A 26,212-nucleotide genomic window follows, 5' to 3' on the forward strand; every position below is an offset into this window, starting at 1 on the left:
GTGATGGCAAATATATATTATAGTCTACTGTTGAGTATTGTTTGCTTCACATTCCCACTACGACCAAGTCTCACAGGCCATTCTTTACCTGTGTTCATAATATGGGAACTGTCCAGGAGCTGGAGCTAGAGTTAGAGTTGGCCTTGGTATCATTCAGATTGCTTCATTATCGCTTTTGGTATTGCCTGTCAATCTTGCTACTGTGTGTGTCCTACAAGAAGTACTGTGCTATTGCTGCTTGTTGCACGCATTGCAAACGTTTTATAGTGGGTTATGCCACCAACACGGGTGAGGTGGTTGGTGTCTCAGCATACTTTCCTGAAATTATCAAAACTATCTCTACAGTGTTGCTGGCGAATTGTTCGTTCCATTGACATAGAATAGGAACAAACTCTTACTGCAAGTATGGTGCACCAAACTGGGGTATCTCCCACTACAGGGGCTATTAACCTTTTGACTGTCGCAACACCAAATCCTAAAGTGCCTCTCTGTGTCGCAAAATATTAAAAAAAATCTATTTTTTCTTATGATAGACAATCTTTTCCCGTTGGTAATTACACCAAAAGTACAAAATTTGACGTATTAATACGTCAAAAACACTGGCTTGTAAGACGTATATGTACGACCGAAACATACAAAGGGTTAATTGCCGATCTCCGCTTAGGTTCCTTCATAATGTGGGAGAGCTAACACCAGAGCAATCAGACCAGCAGTCTCGTGAAGCAGGTGGTGCATCTGGTTTGTCTCAGGGCAAGTCAGCTTCATTGGAGCTTGAGTTAGCTAAACTCAATCTTGAAACAATCAAAGAGCAGTGAGCATTTGCTAAAGAGGAATTCGATTGAGAGAAAGAGAGGAGGCAATTTAAAGACTGTTGGCGACAGCTTCTGTGTGCAGAAGGCAGTACTGTTAGTACCTCGCTCTGTTGAGTCTGAGCCTGAACAATTTTTTGAGGCAGTTGAAAACAAGGCTCATGCACTGAGGTGGCCTGGGAAGCAGTGGGCAGCAATGGTTCATATAGTGTTGTACAGCAAAGCACAGGAGTTCACAGCTGTTTTAGATGAGGATTTTGCTGATTATCAGGTTATTAAAACAACAGTTCTTGGGGCATATCAGTGTATTCCCATCAAGTACAGGAGGGAATTCAAACTGTGAAAGGGCCAGGTGGTTCAGTCTCATGTAGACTTTGTAAGGAAGCAGTCAAAAACTTTCACAAAATTGTATACGGCAAGTGGTGTCGCCAATTTCTCCGATTTAGTGCAGTTACATTTGGTGGATAACTTGATGGTATCTGTTGGACCAGAGGTTAGAGTCTTTCTTGAAGATCATTCCTTGACCACTGCATTAAAAGCAGCCAGGCTGGCTGACACATTTGAGGCAAACCGCTCCTTGTCCAAGCGGTCAAATATTTCTTCCCAACAGCTTGGCATGAATAGAGATCCTCATGGACGAGTCCCTGACTGGAAGACAAAGTGGCAGGCAGACTCCAAGCAACTAAGATGTATGGTGAGCAATGTCATCAGACCCACGGTCAGCATAATGAACACAGACTGGTGCCAACCACAAGGTCAACAGGGAGTCAGAGAGGTAGTATGCTATCTTTGTCATAAACCCTGCCATATTAAAACTAGATGTCCCAGTGTGAAATCAAATAGGCCCAACCCTTAGGGAAAATCAACACAATTCCCCTTATGAACCAAAAAGAAGCAGATTGTATGGCATTACATTAAGTGTCACATTTCCATTCAGGAGAATGAAAAAAAAATGAGGTATCCACTTTTAGGGATACTGGGACTTATTGTTCCCTTAAGTAACTGCCTTTATTACACATCATCACAAGCCAGCACTATCCTGAACACTGCTCAAAGTCTATCAGTTCTTAACTACAACATCAGGTCCTTAAGCAAACAATATGATGACCTCCTGGCACTCCTTGAGTCACTAAAGACACCCTTCTCCTGTTATATTCTTACTGAGACCTGGCTTAAGCAGGACACAATTGATATCTACCCACTACCAGGATACACAGCAATCCACAACTGCAGACCATACCAAGTTGGGGGTGGTACTGCAATCTATTACTCTAACCAACTATCTTGTATTAGCACTAATTGCTTTAGTGATGAACATGGGGAATACATTTTTGCTAATTTTACTGTAAAAAAACTCAAGACGCCTATAACAATCAGTGCCATATACCGGATACCCCACACAAACATCCCAAACTTCAGTGAGAATCTAAAGTCACTAATAACAAAAATGCAAATGAACAAGCACCACCTTCTCTTAGCTGGAGACTTCAACATCAACCTTGGCCTACCAGATGATCAGACTGTAACTGATTTCATCAACAATATGAACAACACACTCCTCATACCAACAATAACTAAACCAACCAGGCTCACTGAGACAAGTGCAACCATAATAGACCACATATGGACCAATATACTAACCCCCCTTAAATCAGGGATAATCACAGACAGCACTACTGACCACTACCCAACCTTCCTCTAAACAAACATTAGTAAGCCACCACTCGAATACAACAAAGTTTCATTTAGACTCCATGACAAGGCCTCAATAAGGAATTTCACAGCAGACCTAGAGACTGTTGACTGGCCTACAGAATTCTCCAATGCCAATGGTATTGACGATTGGACAGACATTTTTCTTAACAAAATACTTAGACTATACAACAAACATTGTCCTATAAAAACGAAACAGATCACGAATAAACGGCTTGGTTGCCCATGGCTAACCAGCAGCATTCTGAAATCCATTGATAAGAAACACCAATATGAAAAGCAATATAGACAGAGCTTAATACACAAAGATATTCTTAAACAATATTCAACAGTTCTCACCAAATTAATAAAGAAAGCCAAACAACTGTACTACTCCAGCAGATTCACTGACACAAGAGGAGATATAAAAAACACCTGGAAAACACTTTCTCAGATTCTGGGGACCCACAAACTGAAAAAACCAAGAATATTGTTCTAACTAAACCTCATGAAACACCACTGCATCCCACTGATACAGCTAACAAGATAAACGACTTCTTCTCAAACATAGGATCTAATCTCGCCAGTAAAATCCCACGTACCAATGCCCGTGCCGGGGACTACCTAGATGGGAATTTCCCAAATTCCTTCTATCTTGTACCAACTGAGCCCATGAAAGTCACCGCGATCATAAAGTCACTTAAAAATAACTCGGGGAATCTGTCTCACGTCCCACCATTATTGTACAAGCGAACGGCCCATGTCCTTTTGCATGCTATTACATTACTTTTTAACAAGTCACTAGAAACTAGCACTTTCCCGACACTACTCAAGACAGCAAAGGCTACACCAATACATAAAGGTGGTGACCCTTCAAACGTAAACAACTATAGGCCAATATCAAACTTACCATTGATATCAAAAATCTTCAAGAAACTCATGCACAGGAGACTATATTCATTTATAACGTCACAAAACATACTCAACCCCTGCCAATTTGGATTCAGGAAAAATAAAAGCACTAATGATGCAATTATAAAAATGTTAAACCTGCTTTACACAGCATTGGAAATTAAGGAATATCCGCTAGGAATTTTTATTGACCTGAGAAAAGCATTTGAGACAGTAGACCATGGCATCCTATTCCACAAACTTGACCACTATGGTATAAGAGGCCATGTGCTTGCATATTTTAAATCCTACCTTTCTAATAGGTATCAGTATGTCACCATTAAAGACACAGCCTCATCAATATGGCCACTTGATACTGGAGTTCTGCAGGGAAGTGTCCTTGGACCGTTGCTCTTCCTCATTTACATCAGTGATTTTCCAAACATATCCCAACACCTGAAACCCATTCTCTTTGCTTACGACCCGACTTATGTCATCTCCCACCCTAATCTTGCCACCCTCAACACCATTGTTAACAAGGAGCTGCTCAAAATATCGACTTGGATGACAGCCAATAAACTTACACTTAACACTGGCAAAACCTACTACATTATGTTTGGTAGCAGAGCAGGTACTGCGCAACTTAACATTAAGATCGACAACACTCTAATTGCCAGACATAATGAGGGCAAATTCCTTGGCCTATACCTCGACAACAACCTAAATTTCAGCACCCATATCCAACACATACCAAAAAAAGTATCCAAAACGGTGGGGATCCTCTCCAAGATACGATACTACATGCCGCAAACTGCCCTTCTCACACTATACCATTCACTTATATATCCATACCTCACCTATGATATCTGTGCTTGGGTTCAACTGCAGTAACACACCTAAAGCCAATAATAACCCAACAAAAAGCCGCAGTAAGAATAATCACCAAATCCCATACCTGGCAACACCCCCCCCCCCACTCTTCATAGATCTAAACTTACTCCCTGTTCAGAACATCTACACTTATTACTGTGCAGTCTATAACTACAGGACCTTAAATTCCAATATTAACCTTGACCTAAAATGCTTTCTTGATAGTTGTGACAGGATCCACAGACATAACACCAGACACAAACATCTCTATGACATTCCCCATGTTCGACTAAACCTTTACAAAAATTCAATGTATTTCAAAGGGCCTAAAATCTGGAACACCCTACCTAAAAACTCTAGAACTGCAGACACATTCATCACTTTCAAAACTACAGTTAGAAAACATCTTATCTCCCTGATCCACCCAGACAACTAACTACATGATAACCACCTGGTGGTTCACAATTACACTCACTCACCCACTGACTATAAACCCAGAAATACTAATCTTAATCTTAAAATAATAAATCCTAACTAGTCATAAGTTTGCCTATGATACTCCAATATAGACACTTTGTATTGTGCCAAAACAAAAGCATTCACATTGCTAAACTCACAAATTATGTAGTCACTTAGCCTTAATACCATAACCTGTAAGGATTTAATGTTAAGAATTAATCTAAATCTGCTCGAAATGCCTAGCCAGGCTAGGTGTCCTAGTGGCACCCTCTGTAATTAGTATTTTATAACATGTAAACCACACAATACCCAAAACCTGTAAACCCCACATTGTAACCCTTATAGAGAATAAACTTGAAAGAGAGGAAGTACTCCCACTTTCTGAAAAGACGTTATTGCACTCCTCCGTTCTCTTAAAAGCATTCGGAGGAGCTGTATTTTCTGTCCCTTTACATACGATACATGTGCAGAGTATTATACAGGATATTTGACTGTAGGTATATCTGAGGGATTACCTATGAAAGATGCCATGTTATTGCTGGGTAATAACATTCTTAATTCAACAAAATGTTTAGAACCTATAGTGACTAATTCTTCTCCAATGTTGGCCATAACTCAGGCAAAATCCCAAGGAATGTTTATCGAGAATACTCACCCATCCTTAGACAACTCAGATCTAGGAATAAACAATTTGTTTTACGAGGAAAACTGGCCAGAGCTACATAAATTTAGTGAAAAGTCCCAGACCAAGTCTTCCTACTCCAGGGTTGCAGGATTGTCAGATATCTCTGTTTCCATGCCCGAGGAACTGACCTTTCACGAAGAACAGCGAAAAGATCCTTCCTTAAACTTCGCTTCTCAGGCAGCCATGAGTGAATCCCACTCAGATCACCCAGTCAAATATGAAATTAAACACAACTTACTGCTCTGCACAGAGACTCGCAGGGATGTAGTGGGAAGCCAAAAAATTAGATAGACTGGTAGTTCCTAAGAAATTTATGTCACAAATTTTGAACACAGCTCACAATTCCTCTTTAGAAAGTCATTTGGGAATTACAAAATCTCTGTATAGAATATTTTTTTATGGGCAAAAATAAAGCAAGATGTGAAGAATCCCATCCGCTCTTATAGGGAATGTCAACAGGTAAGTAAACCTGGACACCCCATTAAACCTGCGCCACTTCATCATCCCATACCTGCAGATGGAGAACAGTTTGCCGAGCTGATTATTGATTGTGTGTGACAATTACCGAAATCCAAGTCTGGGAACCAGTACCTATTCACTATCAGGGACAAAGCTACTAGGTATCCGGAAGCAGTCCCAGTGCACAGTATAAACACTAAAGCCATTCTTAAAGCCATAACTAAATTTATATCTTTGGCATTCCAAAGTCTATCAAGAATGACCAGGGTACTGACTTTACAGCCAAAGCTTTTAAGGAAGCTTTAAACTAGTCTAGGTATAATTTATAAATTATCCACTGCCTATCATCCTCAGTCCCACGACGCCTTGGAAAGATTTCATCAGATGTTAAAAACCATGATGAGAACCTTTTGCATGCATTTTCCTACAGACTGGGATGAATCACTTCATCTGTTGCTGTTCACAATGAGAGAAACTGTGCAGGAATCAACAGGGTATAGTCCATTTGAGCTAATTTTCAGGGGCATTGTACGAGGTCCGTGCTCAAGGAAGGTTGGATAGGAAGATGCCTGTCTTCTCCCATCCAACCTTCCATCCAAGCCTGTGCTTCAGACTCTTCACCAACTCCAAGGCTGAGGGACTGATGACCTCATCTTTTGTATAGTTCTACTATCTTCCAATTTTGTCTTTTGAATTTGTATTGATAAAGCCACTGGATGGTGAAACATCTACAATAAAGATACCCAGATGTTACACATGTGCACTAGTATTCGAGTGCCCCCTTCTCCCATAGGAGAGATTACCCTGTTCCCAAGTAATTTAAACTCGCTACACTCATCCCTCTGTTATCTATGCTGACTTTAATCTTGCTCAGTGCGCTAAGCAACTGGCCCTAAACTCTTGCGTGTTTTATTACCCTTCACTGTAGTCCGTCAGGTGCATCATGCTAGTTACATGTCCTTTATGTTATCGCTACGTGTTTTAAACTACCAGAACAATGTTCATTCTGCTGGTAGAAATGTTCTTGGTGGACCATCTGCTCATCATATTTATCAAAATGCTGCTCTTACAGGTCAACTTTCATGCATGCTGGCTCACTAGTTCTCTCTGCTGCTTCATCTGTTGTTCTACTCAAGGGTTAAGTACAATCCAAATCCGCTACCAAACACTACCTTACCTTGTAAGCCTGCTGCTGGAGCAGCTGATGTAATTATTGCATGAAGGTATCGGCCTGCTGTTCTGTCATTTATTCTGTCGTAAGACTTTCGGTTTCCGACTGTCATTTGTCTGCAATTGCTGCTGCTGCTGCTTCTCACTTGTCTTATCTCCTCCATCATCCACGTCAAGACAGCCAGGCTTACCTCCTGCTCTACCAAATCCAGGTTCTTGTTGAGGGCTCTTTCCTGCCGTTCAGACATCATTTTCTATTACTGCAATCGTATTACTGACGCCACTGGAAGGTAGGAGGGTGTCTTGGGTAAAACACAACACTAAAAAAATAGGTTCGTTAACAGTCAGCCTTCAAGTGGTTTTCACAAGGTACTTAACAAAACAGAGCACAAGCTTGGTAGTTGCTCACCTTCAAAACTTTCTTGGCTTAAAATATTTCAGTCTACCTCCTTCCATCTCTCTTTTAAGTCCTTTATTAGTTTACTAGCTTTTATCACCGTACATCTGTAACTGTTTCGCTTTCACATTCTCCTGGCTCTTCTGCCTTAAATACACCTGAGGCTTCGAAAACATTTGGGCATCAACCATATTTCCCTGGGATCTCACATACTACAACATAGTGACCAATGATAGACACATCATCTCTGCGTAACCAATAAGGACACACTCATGAATGACACTTGTCAGATTCTACCATACAACAAATGGTAAGTGAAAATGGACCGATATGGTTCACATTACTAATCTCATGCCATTCAGCAAAATATAACAATTTTTTAAATTGAGATATTACATTTTATTTTTTAGAACATGATATAACTGTGAATAATAATTATATTTTTTTTATTATTAACACATCGGCCGTTTCCCACTAAGGCAGGGTGGCCCGAAAAAGAAAAACTTTCATCATTCACTCCATCACTGTCTTGCCAGAGGCGCGCTTACACTACAATTTTTAAACTGCAACATTAACACCCCTCCTTCAGAGTGCAGACACTGTACTTCCCGTCTCCAGGACTCAAGTCCAGTCAGCCGGTTTCCCTGAATTTTTTTTTTATTATTATCACACTGGCAGATTCCCACCAAGGCAGGGTGGCCCGAAAAAGAAAAACTTTCACCATCATTCACTCCATCACTGTCTTGCCAGAAGGGTGCTTTACACTACAGTTTTTAAACTGCAACATTAACACCCCTCCTTCAGAGTGCAGGCACTGTACTTCCCATCTCCAGGACTCAAGTCCGGCCTGCCGGTTTCCCTGAACCCCTTCATAAATGTTACTTTGCTCACACTCCAACAGCACGTCAAGTATTAAAAACCATTTGTCTCCATTCACTCCTATCAAACACGCTCACGCATGCCTGCTGGAAGTCCAAGCCCCTCGCTCACAAAACCTCCTTTACCCCCTCCCTCCAACCTTTCCTAGGCCGACCCCTACCCCGCCTTCCTTCCACTACAGACTGATACACTCTTGAAGTCATTCTGTTTCACTCCATTCTCTCTACATGTCCGAACCACCGCAACATCCCTTCCTCAGCCCTCTGGACAACAGTTTTGGTAATCCCACACCTCCTCCTAACTTCCAAACTACGAATTCTCTGCATTATATTCACACCACACATTGCCCTCAGACATGACATCTCCACTGCCTCCAGCCTTCTCCTCGCTGCAACATTCATCACCCATGCTTCACACCCATACAAGAGCATTGGTAAAACTATACTCTCATACATTCCCCTCTTTGCCTCCAAGGATAAAGTTCTTTGTCTCCACAGACTCCTAAGTGCACCACTCACCCTTTTCCCCTCATCAATTCTATGATTCACCTCATCTTTCATAGACCCATCTGCTGACACGTCCACTCCCAAATATCTGAATACATTCACCTCCTCCATACTCTCTCCCTCCAATCTGATATCCAATCTTTCATCACCTAATCTTTTTGTTATCCTCATAACCTTACTCTTTCCTGCATTCACTTTTAATTTTCTTCTTTTGCATACCCTACCAAATTCATCCACCAATCTCTGCAACTTCTCTTCAGAATCTCCCAAGAGCACAGTGTCATCAGCAAAGAGCAACTGTGACAACTCCCACTTTATGTGTGATTCTTTATCTTTTAACTCCACGCCTCTTGCCAAGACCCTCCCATTTACTTCTCTTACAACCCCATCTATAAATATATTAAACAACCACGGTGACATCACACATCCTTGTCTAAAGCCTACTTTTACTGGGAAATAATTTCCCTCTTTCCTACATACTCTAACTTGAGCCTCACTATCCTCGTAAAAATTCTTTACTGCTTTCAGTAACCTACCTCCTACACCATACACCTGCAACATCTGCCACATTGCCCCCCTATCCACCCTGTCATACGCCTTTTCCAAATCCATAAATGCCACAAAGACCTCTTTAGCCTTATCTAAATACTGTTCACTTATATGTTTCACTGTAAACACCTGGTCCACACACCCCCTACCTTTCCTAAAACCTCCTTGTTCATCTGCTATCCTATTCTCCGTCTTACTCTTAATTCTTCCAATAATAACTCTACCATACACTTTACCAGGTATACTCAACAAACTTATCCCCCTATATTTTTTGCATTCTCTTTTGTCCCCTTTGCCTTTATACAAAGGAACTATGCATGCTCTCTGCCAATCCCTAGGTACCTTACCTTCTTCCATACATTTATTAAATAATTGCACCAACCACTCCAAAACTATATCCCCACCTGCTTTTAACATTTCTATCTTTATCCCATCAATCCCGGCTGCCTTACCCCCTTTCATTTTACCTACTGCCTCACGAACTTCCCCCCCACTCACAACTGGCTCTTCCTCACTCCTACAAGATGTTATTCCTCCTTGCCCTATACACGAAATCACAGCTTCCCTATCTTCATCAACATTTAACAGTTTCTCAAAATATTCCCTCCATCTTCCCAATACCTCTAACTCTCCATTTAGTAACTCTCTTCTCCTATTTTTAACAATCAAATCCACAATATTACTGAAATAGCATGACGAGATACAAATTGTGATTTGCGACACCGAATTCTCATCCAAAACACGCAATGGAGTCTGGCAAAGAAAGCAAAAAAGAAAGTAGAAACAGGTTTTTAGTTGTATAATCGAAGTAAAAGTGACATATGAATCTGCCTCCAACAATTTACATGCAACAGCAGAAATCACAATATTAAAGTTGAAAATATAAGAATTTCCTAATACACACACACACACACACACACACACACACACACACACACACCTTTAAGGAGACAGGTAGGTATCATTAAACTACAGACCAGTGTCATTGACATGTACAGTATGCAAAGTCATAGAGAAGTTTATCCGGTAGAGACTGGTGGAATACCTAGAAAGGAATGAGCTTATACACGATAACCAGCACGGTTTCAGAGAGGCAAAATCCTGTGTCACAAACCTACTGGAGTTTTACGACATGGTGACAGAAGTAAGGCAGGGGAGAGAGGGATGGGTAGACTGTAGTTTCTTGCACTGTAAGAAGGCTTTCGACACAGTTCCGCACAAGCGAGTACTGAAAAAGCTAGAAAAGATGGCAGGAATAATAGGAAAGGCACTGCAATGCATCAGAGAATACCTGTCAGGAAGGAAACGACGAGTGATTATACGTGACGAGGTGTCAGAGTGGGTGTCTGTGACGAGTGGGGTTCCACAAGGGTCAGGCCTGGGGCTGGTGCTGTTTCTGGTATATGTGAATGACTTGACGGAAGGGATAAATTCAGAGGTTTTCCTGCTTGCAGACGATGTGAAACTAATGCCGAGAATTCAAGTGGATGAGGATCAGGTAGAACTACAAAGGGATCTGGACAGACTGGTCCAACAATTGGCTCTGGAGTTTAACCCCACCAAGTGCAAAGTCATGAAGACTGGGGAAGGTCAAAGAAGACTGCAGAGTACAGGCTAGGGAGCCAAAGACTGCAAACTTCACTCAAAGAAAAGAATTGTGGGATGAGTATAATACCGAGCACATATGCTGCAGCATATGGGCGCCTGGCAAATCTAAGAATAGCGTTTCGACATCTTAGCAATGAATCGTTCACGACTCTGTACACCGTGTATGTCAGACCCATATTGGAGCATGCAGCACCAGTATGGATCCCACACCTGATCAAGCACGTCAAGAAATTAGAGAAAGTGCATAGGTTTGCAACAAGGCTAGCCCCGGAGCTAAGGGGTATGTCCTACGAGGAGAGGTTAAGGGAAATCGACCTGACGACATTGGAGGACAGGGGGGATAGGGACAACATGATAACAACATATAAAATTCTGACAGGAATTGACAAAGGACAGGATGTTCCAGAGATGGGACACAGTAACAAGGGATCACAATTGGAAGCTGAAGACTTAGATGAGTCACAGAGATGTTAGGAAGTATTTCTTCAGTCACAGAGTTGTCAGGAAGGGAACAGTCTGGAGAGTTATACAGTGGAGGCAGGATCCATACATAGCTTTAAGAAGAGGTATGACAAAGCTCATGGAGCAGGGAGAGTGGACCTAGTAGCGACCAGTAAAGAGGTTGGACCAGGAGCTATGACTCGACCCCTACAACAACAATTACGTGAGTACACACACACACACACACACACACACACACACACACACACACACACACACACTGAGGAGCTATGACCCGACCCCTGCAACCACAGTTAGGCGAGTACACACACTGGACCTGGGTAGGATGGTGTGCAGAGGACTGCGTACCTTTTCCCAAGATTCGTAGGTTCGAGTCTCGGTCTGGGGTTAGTGTTTGTGAATATTTCGCTTGTTCTGTGAAGCCTAAATGTATGTACTCAAATAATTGTGGTTGCAGGGGTCGGAACTCAGCTCCTGGCCCCGCCTCTTCACTGATCGCTACTAGGTCCTCTCTCTCTCTGCTACCTGAGCTTTGTCATAGCTCGTCTTAAAGTTATGTATGGTTCCTGCCTCCACTTCATCACTTGCTCGACTATTCCACTTCCTGACAATTCTATGACTGAAGAAATACTTCCTAACACCCCTTTGACTCATCTGAGTCTTCAGCTTCCAATTGTGACCCCTTGTTTCTGTTTCCCCTCTCTGGAACATCCTGTCTCTGTCCACCTTGTCTATTCCATGCAGTATTTTGTATCATGTCTCCCCGACCCTCCTGTCTTCCAGTTTCGTCAGACCGATTTCCCTCAACCTTTCTTCGTAGGACATTCCCCTGAGCTCCGGAACTAGCCTTGTTGCTAACATTTGCACTTTCTCTAATTTCTTGATGTGCTTGACCAGGTGTGGGTTCCAAACTGGTGCTGCATACTCCAGTATGGGCCTGACGTACACAGTTTACATTATCTTGAACGATTCCTTACTAAGGTATCGGAACGCTATTCTCAGGTTTGCCAGACGCCCATATGCTGCAGCAGTTATCTGGTCGTGTGCTTCCGGAGACGTGCTCGGTGTTATGCTCACCCCAAGATCTTTCTCCTTGAGTGAGGTTTGCAGTCTTTGGCCACCGAGCCTATACTCTGTCTGTGGTCTTCTTTGCCCTTCCCCAGTCTTCATGACTTTGCATTTGTCGGGGTTGAATTCGAGAAGCCAGTTGCTGGACCACGTGTTCAGCCTGTCCAGTCTCTTTGTAGTCCTGCCTCATCCTCATCTGATTTGATTCTCCTCGTTAACTTCACATTATCTGCGAACAGGGACCCTTCCATCATGTCATTCACATATACCAAAAATAGCACTGGTCCTAGGACTGACCCCTGTGGGACCCCGCTCGTCACAGGCGCCCACTGTGATACTTCATCCCGTACCATGACTCGTTGTTGCCTTCCTGTCAGGTATTCTCTGATCCACTGCGGTGCCCTTCCTGTTATACGCACCTGATCCTCCAGCTTCTGCACTAATCTCTTGTGAGGAACTGTGTCGAAGGCCTTCCTATAGTCCAGGAAGATGCAATCAACCTACCCTTCTCTCTCGTGTCTTATTTCTGTTACTTTGTCATAAAACTCCAGAAGGCTTGTGACACAGGATTTGCCTTCCATGAATCCGTGCTGGTTGTCGCTATATTTTTCCGTTCCAGGTGCTCCAGGTACCTGGAGCATGTGTGTGTGTGTGTGTGTGTGTGTGTGTGTGTGTGTGTGTGTGTGTGTGTGTGTGTGTGTGTGTGTGTGTCATGCCGAACTTGCCGAATAGGTTGAACTTCCTTAAAAATGGGTTTTTCCAAAAATTAGCTTAACAGATTCATAGAAATATTTTTTTTTCATTGACAGTGATCTAAATATTTTTGGACTAAAACTAACTTACAAATCTCACCTAATCTAACCCAAGAAGTATGAGTATCAGGAGTCCAAAAGTTATTTTACATCTCTATACATCACTAGTGAGGCCTCACTTAGATTATGCAGCTCAGTTTTGGTCGCCATATTACAGAATGGATATAAATTCATTGGAGAACATTCAGAGAAAAATTATAAAATTAGTCCACTATACAAATTATCTCCCATTTGAAGACAGATTGAGAACCCTGAAGCTTCATTCTCTTGAGAGACATTGAATGAGAGGATATATCACTGAAGTTTATAAGTGGATGATGAAAGTGGTATAAAATACCGACACAATGAAAATATAAACACATAAGTAGTATAATGTGATCCTTTATTGACAACGATTCGCCCACACAGTGGGCTTTTTCAAACCACAAACAGATCTACCTGGGGTGTATGTATAATGTTCGCCAAGACCGTAGTCCTGGCACGGATCTCAATCTTGCGATGACCCGTCTCTGGCTCCCGATGGAGAAAGGTTTCTACAATGATGCGACGTATGCTGCTCAAGCATACGTCGTGGAAGGTACGTGAGTATTTATAGTCAGGTTCAGAATGTTGAGGTCAGGTGGAGAATGCTGCATCTCATGATGTACCGAGTGGGGTTATGGAGTCTAAAATCTTCGGTAGCTTGGAAGGGAGATTGGATAAGTTTGCGAGCAGACCTTCTGCAGTGTTCTTCCATTCCTGTGTTCTTATGTGGATAGTGATGAAGAAGTTTCTTGGCAAGTGGTTCAGCTATGTTATAAAAGCCATTATTCTAGCTGAAGTTGTCGGATATAGAGATAAGCGATGATTCCAGGATTCTTCGGTATTGAGTGTTGTCTTCTGTGGCGATAAGTCTTGAGTTTCTGTAGTTTATTAAATGGTTGTGTGAATTACGGTGTTGTACACAGGCATTCCTTGTATCGTGTACAAAACCGCAATTCACACAACCATTTAATAAACTACAGAAACTCAAGACTTATCGCCACAGAAGACAACACTCAATGCCGAAGAATCCTGGAATCATCGCTTATCTCTATATCCAGCATCATATTCTACACATAAAAAATCCTAGATGTTGGACTATGTGCGGCCAGCAGTAACAGCCTCCTTGATAAAGGTCCTGATCCACTACGAGGCCTGGCCAAATACCGGGTCGCAGGGGCGTTGACCCCCCAGAATGACCTCTAGGTTGATAAAGCTTTACACAATGCAAAATATTGTGTCTCAGTAAAATTATACTATGCAGCTTGTTTCTCGTCAGTATTTGCCCTGGAGTGTTACTACACAAAATCGTTAACATCGTATTTTTAGATTACGAATCAGGTAATGTTCACTAATATATTTCATATTTAAATGACTACAAATATAATGATATAGTTTCAAGACAGAGTATTAGGACTGCTAGTTGCTCCTCCTTGAAAAAAATAAGACGTAGTAAACAGACGAAAATCCAGTCTCCATATTCCTCGCGAATTTAGAGCATCACATAAATATAAGTCCTGGGACTGCAGACTCCTTTAGGTTTTGACTAGCCTAGCAATACCAGCAATGTTTCTTTTAGTTATAACAGAGACCAGCAGGTTTCCTCATGACCTGACTAGTTTAGACAAAAAGAAGCCCTCTGGATCTTACTACATTACACCAGCAGGACTTCCTCTGGTCCTGACTAGGTTACACCAGCAGGATCCCATTCTAGCTGGCTAGATTAGACCAGCAGGAGCCCTTTCTAGCTAACTAGGTCAGACCAGCAGGAGCCCTTTCTAAATGACTAGGTTAGACCAGCAGGATCCCTTTCTAGCTGACTTGGTTAGACCAGCAGGATCCATTTCTACCTGACTAGGTTAGACTAGCAGGATCCCTTTCTACCTGACTAGGTTAGACTAGCAGGATCCATTTTTAGCTGACTAGGTTAAACAGGATCCATTTCTAGCTGACTAGGTTAGACGGCAGCATCCCTTTCTACCTGACTAGGTTAGACCAGCAGGATCCCTTTCTAGATGACTAGGTTAGACCAGCAAGATCCCTTTCTAGATGACTAGGTTAGACCAGCAGAATCCCTTTCTACCTGACTAGGTTAGATCAACAGGATCCATTTCTAGCTGACGAGGTTAGACCAACAGCCTCCCTTTCTACCTGACTAGGTTAGAACAGCAGGCTCCCTTTCTAGACGACTAGGTTAGACCAGCAGGATCCCTTTCTAGCTGACTAGGTTAGAACAGCAGGATCCCTTTCTAGATGACTAGGTTAAACCAGCAGGATCCCTTTCTACCTGAGTAGGTTAGACCAGCAGGATCCCTTTCTAGATGACTAGGTTAGACCAGCAGGATCCCTTTCTAGATGACTAGGTTAGAACAGCAGGATCCCTTTCTACCTGACTAGATTAGAACAGCAGGATCCCTTTCTACCTGACTAGGTTAGTGTGATATGTTGCATAAGTTAGTCTGATAAATATGTTGCATAAGTGTCTCAATCTTCAACTTGTCGGTTTTTTAAACCATTCATCACAACTGTTAGACATTGCAGCATCATGGGATCTTGATACAAAGAATTCTTCAACGTTTGTCCAACGTTTGGACGAAGACCTACTTCGACTAGTGGATGGTACCACTATGACCCCGCCTCCTCCTGCTTCGCCTCACCTGACTACAGTATATAAGCCACGTCTACGACACTATGCTGTACTTTCTACAGGATTGATGTACTGAACACATCGACTCCAGGCTGAGGGACTGATTACCTCAAACTGCTCCTCTCCTTACACCTTTCTTTGTGTTAGGTAAGACACATATGCAACAGTTAGACAACTTTATTCCGAAACGTTTCTGTATTCGACTGAAGAAGCCTACTGTGTAGGCGAAACGTTTCGGAATAAAGTTGTCTAACTGTTGCATATGTGTCTTACCTAACAACCTGTCGGTATTGTATACCATTTTGATGTTCATCTTGTCAGACACTGCAACACGTGGCATCTTGGTACAGAAAACACCTTGGACAAGCTTTTCAAGTGAGAAGGGTTGGATCTGAGAGGGACATGACCTCTCAGTTGCCTCTCACTACTACTACTACTACTACCCTGCACCTCTCCTTCCGACAGTATTTAAGTCTCCGCACTGTCGCTTGATCTTCAGATAGTTCCTGACTATGGAACTGAACTTCTCCAGGCCGAGGGACTGACAACCTCAAATTCTACGACTTTAAGGGTGATGGACTGATTACATCGTCTTCACATCTCTACTGTTCCTGCCTACTTTCTGTATTCGACTGAAGAAGCCTACTGTGTAGGCGAAACGTTTCGGAATAAAGTTGTCTAACTGTTGCATATGTGTCTTACCTAACAACCTGTCGGTATTGTATACCATTTTGATGTTCACCTTTCTTTGTACTGGACTGATGAAGCCACTGTGTGGCGAAACGTTTCCTCAACAAAGATTTCTATATGTTGCATAATAGTTTCAATCTTCAACCTGACTAGGTTAGACCAGCAGGATCTCTTTCTAGCTGACTAGGTTAGACTAGCAGGGTCCATGTGGACCTGACTAGCTTAAACTAGCAGGTGTACCTCAGGACCTAACGAGCTTAAACCAGAAGGGTCACTCTGTTCCTGACAAGCATTGATCAGGAGGCTTACTGCAATATACCCTATTTTTTTTTTAGGCCAAAATGTATCGCAAAGACCGTAAGCCTATTAACCTATAAATTTGATTGTGAATTAGTATGTATTATAACAGGTAATCTATTACAGGAAAAATCTTAGACAGAAAATATAACACAAAAAGGACTATTCTAATTCTTACCTTCATGAGGCAATGTTAAACCCGCAGAGATCAAACAGTACTTGGAATATGAAATAAATCCAAGGAAGGGGAAGGTAGCTCCAGTTTCTTCACTGAGCAGTCATAATTCTCCTCAAGCACAAAAAACGGTCTCCAGCCTTTTTCAGAATGCCTAAGAATCTGCAACCCAACTAAACTGGACTAGTTCATTCAGCCATGCCTCAGCAACACTAACGATAACTATTTCAAGTCCATAGATCTAGAAACCCAAAGAGAAACTTGCAGAACATTTGTTTTCGCTTTCCAGCAAGGAACCACTTTCCTATAAAACAGACAACCAAACATGTGGGAAACACCAGGTCTGTATCAAATCCACTGCAAACTTCGTGATTTGTTTTACGTGGTGGTAGACTGGTCATGGCATGAAAACCTGTAATTTTGAAATTTTCTTTGAAGAAACATACTAGCACCAATCCTAATGTTGATTTTTGTTATACACTATCGACCTAGATATTACCAATCCAACCCATCATTACTACTACGCTGAGTCTAGCCCCGCCCACCCTGCGGGTTCCACCTACATCCTTTATCATATTTCACACGTAACCTGCCTCTCACCTTCTCGTATACGTTTCTCCTTAACTCTTACGTATCTGGTTGGAATAAAGCATAGACGGAAAGTGATAAAAAAATAGCAGAAAGAGACTGTTATAAGGACGTTGTATCGGTGTCAGGAGACATCTGTCAATTGAGGGCATTGCTGATTAGCGATACATTCGAGTTGTAATAACCTCAGGACTTCCATTAAATATGTTTATAAACATTAAAAATTGTATGCAATAAGATCAGAGAAAACAGGTGATATTACTGTGGTTGTTTTGCATATTTCATTAAAAACTGCATATATACGTAAGTATAGGTAAAAGACTGTCAGGTAGACCTCAGGATGTACATGTTTATAGAGGGGCCACAGATATAGCAGATCACTTTTTAGTTGTAGCTACAGTGTAAGTATAAGGTAGATGGGATACAAGGAAAATGGAAACAGCAAGTAAGAGAAGTGAAGATTTTTAAACTACAGGAGGAGGTAGTTAGGGTAAGATATGAACAACTGTTGGATAACAGATGGGCTAGTGAGAGCATAAGCAATGGGGTAGATGTATAGGGTAAGTTTAAGAACATAGTGTTAGAGTGTTCAGCAGAAGTTTGTGGTTACAGAAGTGTGGGTGTGGAAGGGAAGAAGAATGATTGGTGGACTGATGATGTAAAGAGAAAAGGTTAGCATATGAGAGGTTATTACAAAGTAGAAGTAATGCAAGGAGTATATGGAGAGAAAAAGAGAGGTTAAGAGAGTGGTGAAGCAATGTTAAAAGAGAGCAAATGAGAGAGTGGGTGAGATGTTATCAACAAATTTTGTTGAGAATAAGAAAATGTTTTGGAGTGAGACTAATAAGTTGAGGAAGCCTAGGGAACGAATGGACTTTTTTAGTTAAAAATAGGAGTTATTAAGGAGAGGGAGAGAGAGGTATCAGGAAGATGGAGAGAATATTTCGAGGAATTGTTAAATGTTGATGAAGATAAGGAAGCTGTGATTTCGTGTATAGGGCAAGGAGGAATAACATCTTGTAGGAGTGAGGAAGAGCCAGTTGTGAGTGTGGGGGAAGTTGTAAATTATTGCACTTGTTATAATAAGGTTAGGTAAATTTTCTACGGATCTTTTGGTGCAAAATTATTAATTTTTAAATTAACATAAATGAAAAAAATATATATCTTTAAACGTATAAGAGAAAATTTAAGAAAAAACTTATTTTTAAATGAGTTCTTGCTAAATGACCAATTTTACCTGTTCTGTTGCGAATAAGAAATTTTATAAAGAACTTCAGAATGTGGTCCGTTACTATATTTTTCTTATGCAACAAGATTTTGGATCCGAGTTAGTTAAAGGTATTTTAGAGTCTAGGGGAAATAATTTCAACTGGGAAACTCCATAGAATAATATTCAAATTTATTATAGTATTTAAATACAATACTTTATCTTTTCTCTGTACCTAATATTATATCTTAATACTTTGTACAATAATATATATAATAGTCTGAGCTTGCTACCATCTGCAGCTCATAAGACTGCCATCCCCACGAGCCCATTTGAGGCGGGGTAGATGGCAGACCAGAGGCCTAACTTCTCCCTACGAGCCCCGTGAGGGCGGGGAATGTGGCTAGGCCTGGGGACACTTGGTCCCAAAGATGAGGAGGTACTGTACCTCCTCCCATGGGAGACTTAAGTCTCGAGACACTCCCCAGATAGGGAGCCAAGGTCGGGTCACCACTACTTGGAAAAGACCCGGGCCGGGAGAATACCGGCGAATATAAAAAAAAAAAAAAAAAAAAAAAAAAAAAAAAAAAAAAAAAAAAAAAAAAAAAAAAAAAAAAATTGTACAATAAATTTACAATAATATATATATTTAGTTCAAAATCATGGAAATATCACATTAATAAGGAAGATTAATTATTCTTCCTGTAATTAAGTCTTCACTAACATTTACGTCTTTGTCTTAACAAGACTGTGTAAACTCAAACTACAAGATGTACAAGATTCAACAAGACCTTTGAATCCGGCCATAAAGGAAGTAGAAAGCAAGAGTTTGTCTGAGAAGACGTATCTCTATGAATTACTGAACTGACCAAGAATATAAATATCAAAACAATCTTTCAGAGCAATGAGGAACAAACTGAGTCAGCTCTAAAGACTAATTCTCAAACCCATTCAAACTGTACACCCTAAGAGAGAACCAATATACGATCAGTTGTCAAGGCTAGAACAGGGAGCGGACTGACTATCTGCCAGACTGTTGACCTGTCGTCAGGTTGGATCACCTGACCCAAACGTCAGTCAGCCGGACATAAACAATTGAACAATTCACCGGATGGTTCCGAGACTTACGCTCTATATACATAATCCTACCTAACAATAATAATAATAATAATAATATAGGGATAATACCATGGTATTTTTTATATATTTTAACAGATAATAATATAACGCTGAAAGACTCTATTCTAGCAATAAACGAGGACTTTTGCGCTATAATATTAAGTGATGATCATATTCTCTTACAATAGTTAAATATCAAAGGATAACCAATCTCCAAGATATAACAGTTCAGCATGACACACACACACACACACACACACACACACACTGGAGGACAGGAGGGTCAGGGGAGACATGATAACGACATATAAAATACTGCGTGGAATAGACAAGGTGGACAAAGACAGGATGTTTCAGGGAGGGGACACAGAAACAAGAGGCCACAATTGGAAGTTGAAGACACAAATGAGTCAGAGAGATATTAGGAAGTATTTCTTCAGTCATAGAGTTGTAAGGCAGTGGAATAGCCTAGAACATGACGTAGTGGAGGCAGGAACCATACACAGTTTTAAGACGAGGTTTGATAAAGCTCATGGAGCGGGGAGAGAGAGGGCCCAGTAGCAACCGGTGAAGAGGCGGGGCCAGGAGCTAAGACTCGACCCCTGCAACCACAAATAGGTGAGTACAAATAGGTGAGTACAGAGCACGTAAACTCGTAAAGAAACTAGAGAAAGTGCAAAGGTTTCCAACAAGACTAGTCCCAGAGCTAAGAGGTATGTCCTACGAGGAGAGGTTAAGGGAAATCAACCTGACGACACTGGAGGGTAGGAGAGATAGGGAGGACATGATAACAACATACAAAATACTGAGAGGAATTGACAAGGTGGACAAAGACAGGATGTTCCAGAGATTGGACACAGTAACAAGGGGACACAGTTGGAAGTTGAAGACACAGATGAATCACAGGGATGTTAGGAAGTATTTCTTCAGCCACAGAGTAGTCAGGAAGTGGAATAGTTTGGGAAGCGATGTAGTGGAGGCAGGATCCATACATAGCTTTAAGCAGAGGTATGATAAAGCTCACGGTTCAGGGAGAGTGACCTAGTAGCGACCAGTGAAGAGGCAGGGCCAGGAGCTCGGACTCGACCCTGCAACCTCAACTAGGTGAGTACACACACACACACACATATATATATATATATATATATATATATATATATATATATATATATATATATATATATATATATATATATCAATAACAACACTGCGCTAGCCAAGGATTCGAACCCATGTTGTGCTGGCCCTCCATTGTGAGCGAGAACCACATGATGCCTTAACCCACAGGACCACTTAATGGCGGGCCAGTACAACATGGGTTCGAATCCTCGGCTAGCGCAGTGTTCTTATTGATCAATGCCACTCTTCCGTGGTTACAATAAATAAATATATATATATATATATATATATATATATATATATATATATATATATATATATATATATATATATATGCAAAACAATTGCAAACAGGCGATCTTAACAATGCAGAACAAGCCACGTGGGAACAGAAATCTTTAGATCAAGATCTCTCGCACTCGTGCGTCGTCAGGAGTTATGCAATGTTGATTATTATTATTATAATCAAGGGGGAAGCGCTAAACCCGGAGGATTATACAGCGCCTGGGGGGGGATTTGGAAGGCATTCAGCCTTAATTCGGGGAACTGGAGCACAGATCCAATTCCCTAAATCAAGAGCCCCTCACCAACATCAAGGAACCTTCCTTGAGGGGTATGCAATGTTGAAAGACTAGCAACAGACAGAGGGGAAATTCTCTTTGAAGCAAGGCAGAAGTGTAAAGCATCAGGACATGTTACAGTGCAGTGTGGGTACCATTCCACTACTCTACCTCCACCCAGTCGCTCTCTCTCTTTATGAAGGGAGCTTACAGAAAGCTAGTTACAGAATAAACATGAACAGCGGTAGTCAGCCCAAAACCACAATTAATCAACATCAACGGATCTAGTGACGTATGGAATCATTTTACCCAGGTAGTAAATGTACCCACACACTCAGACAGGTTTTATGTAACTTTATATTATTATACGAATCAGATGTGCTGTATGTGAGCCACAGATGGCTGGTGAATCTTACTGTTACCTACATTCAGTATACTCACCTTTTCTTTCTCATATGCTTCTGAATAGTTGGCACATTACCGTGACTGGTGCAATACACAACCCGCACGTAGGAGAGAGGAGCATGGGACGACGTTTCGGTCCGATTTGGACCATTTACAGTCACACTACAGAAAGGAGAGGAGGAGGCAGTATACATAGGCCAGCAGACGGGGGCGGGACGGGGGAGGTGGGAAGAGGGGAGGTGGAGAGGTGGTGGTGGTAGTAGTAGTGGTGGCAGTGGTAGTAGTAGTAATAAAGAAGTCAAAGACTGACTTCATTACTACTGCCACCACCACTACCTCTCTTGTCCCGTCACTGTCTGCTGGCCTATGTATGCTGCCTCCTTCATTCCTTTCTGTTAGTGTGACTTTGTAAGTGGTCCAAGTCAGACCGAAACGTCGTCGTAAGCTCCTCTTAATCTTGATTGATGCGATCAGTCTTCATTGATGGACTGATCACATCGACTCCAGACTGAGGGACTAATTACCTCAAACTTCTGATCTTCAACCCCTCTCTGTATTGGACTAAGGAAGCCACTGGTTGGCCATACTTTTCCATAATAAAGATACCCGAGTGTTGCACAAGTGTCTAATTCATCAGTATTATAATAGTTTCTTTGTAGCCTACGAGGCTTGTTGATGATTAAGACACATGTGCAACACTTGGGTATCTTTATTGATGAAATGTTTCACCTACACAGCAGACTTCTTAGTCAAACACAAAGGGAGCAGCAGTAATGGATTATGTTGGGGCATTGGCTTAAGCCGGTAGGAGACTTGGATCTGCCTCGTATGGGCCAGTAGGCCTGCTGCAGTGTTCTTTCTTTATGTTCTTATGTAACCCTGTGCTACTATACGTTAGAGAATATTCCAGAAAGTACTGGCAGAGCGGATTGTCCATAAAGATCAACACATTTGCTTACTTATTTCCCTCCCTTGTTCCAAGATGTTTCATGACCCTAGGACTCCAGAGGTTAAGGTTAGTTAAAGTTCGTCAGGAAACAGGACAAGTGTTTCCTGACGCGGGTCTTAGATGATAACCCGCCGTTTGAGCTTTTGGTCATCTGACCGAGGCCTTCCGCTGGCTTACCGGTCCACCCCTTTAAAAATTGTGGTCAGTTATATCCATTTACGTTTTGTTTAGGACTCCAGAGGCGATAAGTCATTCTCGTATAATGACCCGCAGTTGGAACTTTTGGTATTCTGACCGAAGCATTCTGCTGGCTTATTAGTGCACTCTAAAAATTATGGAAGGGATCCCAGAAGGGTATAACTTAGGATAACTGAAAAAAAAAGAATTGACAAAAAATAGCATGCAAAATATTCATCCATTTATGTTTATTTAGCAATGGTTATAAAGTCGGTCGTGTGGTCTGGTAAATAGTCTTCATTTTTACGAACATCTCATATAAAATAATGTGTCAATCATCGTGTCATGAAAAGGTTTTCGACTATCGGTGAACGGCTCTTAATCCAAGGAAATGGATCTATACTCTCTTTCCTTGAATCAAATCAGATTACCTTTCATTCCTTTGGCGATGTAGAACTCCTACGAGTTTAGTGCTCAACCGTGAAAGTAAAAATTCAGGCAGTTCTTGTACAACTTTTGTTCTGTAAATACAGAACAACAATAACATAAGAACTGCCTGAACTGATCCTGCTGAACTATAACAGCTTAATATACAGAGATCATAGATAAATCTGTTTACCTGACAGTATCAGCACAAGAATACAAGAAAGAACACTGCAGCAGACCTACTGGCCTCGGTGTACCGTGGCCTGGTAGCTAAAGCTCTCGCTTCACACGGCGAGGGTCTGGGTTCGATTTCCAGCGAGGGTAGAAACATAAGGCGTGTTTCTTTATACCGGTTTTCTATGTTCACCCATTAGTAAAATGGGTACCTGGGTGTTAGTGGACTGGTGTGGGTCGCATCCTGGGACAAAAGTGACCTAATTTGCAGGAAATGCTCTGCAAAACAAGCGGCTTTCTATATAGTAGTATGTTATTGATGTCAACTTGAACTATATACCTTGTACATGCAACTAAATAAATATATTATTATTATTATTATTATTATTATTATTATTATTATTATTATTATTATTTAATATTATGCTAGGCAGGTCAACCTACACATATTTAAAGTACCCAGAGTTCTTATCCGAATGACACTATATGGTAGTTTGTTCCTCTCATCTACAACTGTTAACAAACAAGTATTTCACTAACTTGAATCCATTGTTGTAAGTCCTTGTTTGGTTGAATATTTTCAAAGAATTCTTAATATCCCTCCATTTATTAGTGTTTTCCCTTCGTACACTTCACTCATATCTTCCCTAATTCTACTTCTTGCTGAATATTACGAGGTATTATCGCAGGAAACACTTCTAATACTTGGAATTAAGTTAATCATCCTTTTCGGTATATTATCCAAGACATTTATAAGTAATATGTGGACCAGAGCTGAGCAACGTAATATAAATAAAACTTAACCAGATATATAAAAGTTGAAGTATAACCTGAGGTCTTCTGTTATAATTCTTGATATGAGGTCACGAATTTTTCAAGCATTTAACTGCAATATAAATCATTTTCTTTGGTAAATGAAGACTATTAGCCGGTAACGTTAAATTTACGTTCACCTGCATAATACTATAAAGTTATGTTCTATAATTAAATTAACAACACTTGTTGAGGTAATAATTGTTGTCTTCGTGAATTCCCTCATTAGATAATTTACAAACACTTGAATATACACATTGTAAATACTGAGTCTTACAGTCTTCATAACATATCTTTAAGTCACTGTTACGTTACCTGTCAGAGTACAATAGATCTGTTGAACCCGTTCATCTCCGTAATGCAGGCACTCTGGTCCACATGGCCGCTGCCACTTGTAAACAACAACAGCTGTGTTGGCAGACCACTGACTGGCTCCTCACTCACTATGGATCAATAAAGAAACAAAGAAAATGGAAGTCAGGCGACTTTCAAGGGCTAACACAGTAGCTGGGACGAACATATCTACCATAAGGTAGCAGACAAATAATGTTTTAGCATCATTGTCCCCGAAAAGATCCAAGGAAATAAGTAACTTTGACTTTTTTTTTGGGGGGGGGGTGGGGTATCCTAGTTAATCTACGCATATGCTGTTATGTATGATAATTTGCATAACTGTACTTATCGTACCTGTACTTGAATAAACTTATTCACCTAACCAAGGACAACCCCAGAAATCGTAGTAGTGCTGCTTATTGCCATGGAGATCATTTGTCCTCCTCCGTAAAATAAGACTCACGATAGCAACACTTTTTTTTTTTTTTTGTGTGTGTGTACTGCTAGGTTAATAGGGGCAGTAGGTGAATAATGATTTACCTAAGCTTCAACTGGCGACATTGAACCCGGGACCTTTGATGGTAAGCCAAAAGGTTTATTATTGAGCTAAGAGAAACCGTAATGCATTTATTGGTGTATAGCTTGGAGAGAGTTCCAGGGATCAACGCCCCCGGGGCCTGGTCTGTGACCAGACCTCATGGTGGATCAGGGCCTGATCAACCAGGCTGTTACTGCTGGCCGCACGTAATCCAACGTACGAACCACAGCCCGGCTGGTCAGGTACTGACTTTAGTTGCCTGTCCAGTGCCTGCTTGAAGACAGCCAGGGGTCTATTGGTAATCCCCCTTATGTATACTGGGAGGCGGTTGAATAGTCTTGGGCCCCTGACACTTATTGTGTTGTCTCTCATTGTACTCGTGGCGCCCCTGCTTCTCATTGTGAGAATGCTGCATGTCCTGCAGAATCTTTTGCTTTAATAGGGAGTGATTTTCGTGTGCAAGTTTGGTACTAATCCCTCTAGCATTTTCAAAGTGTATGTGGGATTTTTATATGGGTACCTGTATGAACTTCGTCCTTACATTCATACAAATAATCTCCTTGGAAGGTGACACCCATACATTATTTACAGTAGTTACCCCACGGAAGAGTGTGGGAAAACTTGAGTCACTTCTGGCCGCTTTGAGTTACTCCCTCCG

General features: G+C 41.4%; 1 protein-coding gene across 2 annotated transcripts in view; it reads right to left on the minus strand.

Annotated features, from left to right (window-relative positions):
* LOC128697018 (uncharacterized) overlaps positions 1–25,129 on the minus strand; it is a 56,176-nt gene extending 31,047 nt beyond the window's left edge. The window contains exons 1-2 of one of the 2 annotated variants that reach the window (XM_053788523.2): positions 24,999–25,113; positions 7,043–7,318 (exon numbers count right to left, since the gene is read on the minus strand). The gene's annotated coding sequence lies outside the window, so the exon portion shown is untranslated. Of the gene's footprint in view, positions 1–7,042; positions 7,319–24,998 lie in introns of both variants that reach the window. The other variant, XM_070095209.1, reaches the window with a different exon arrangement.
* Positions 25,130–26,212: the final 1,083 nt, after the last annotated feature.

This window comes from Cherax quadricarinatus, chromosome 49, assembly GCF_038502225.1.
Source record: "Cherax quadricarinatus isolate ZL_2023a chromosome 49, ASM3850222v1, whole genome shotgun sequence".
Lineage (NCBI taxonomy): Eukaryota > Metazoa > Arthropoda > Malacostraca > Decapoda > Parastacidae > Cherax > Cherax quadricarinatus.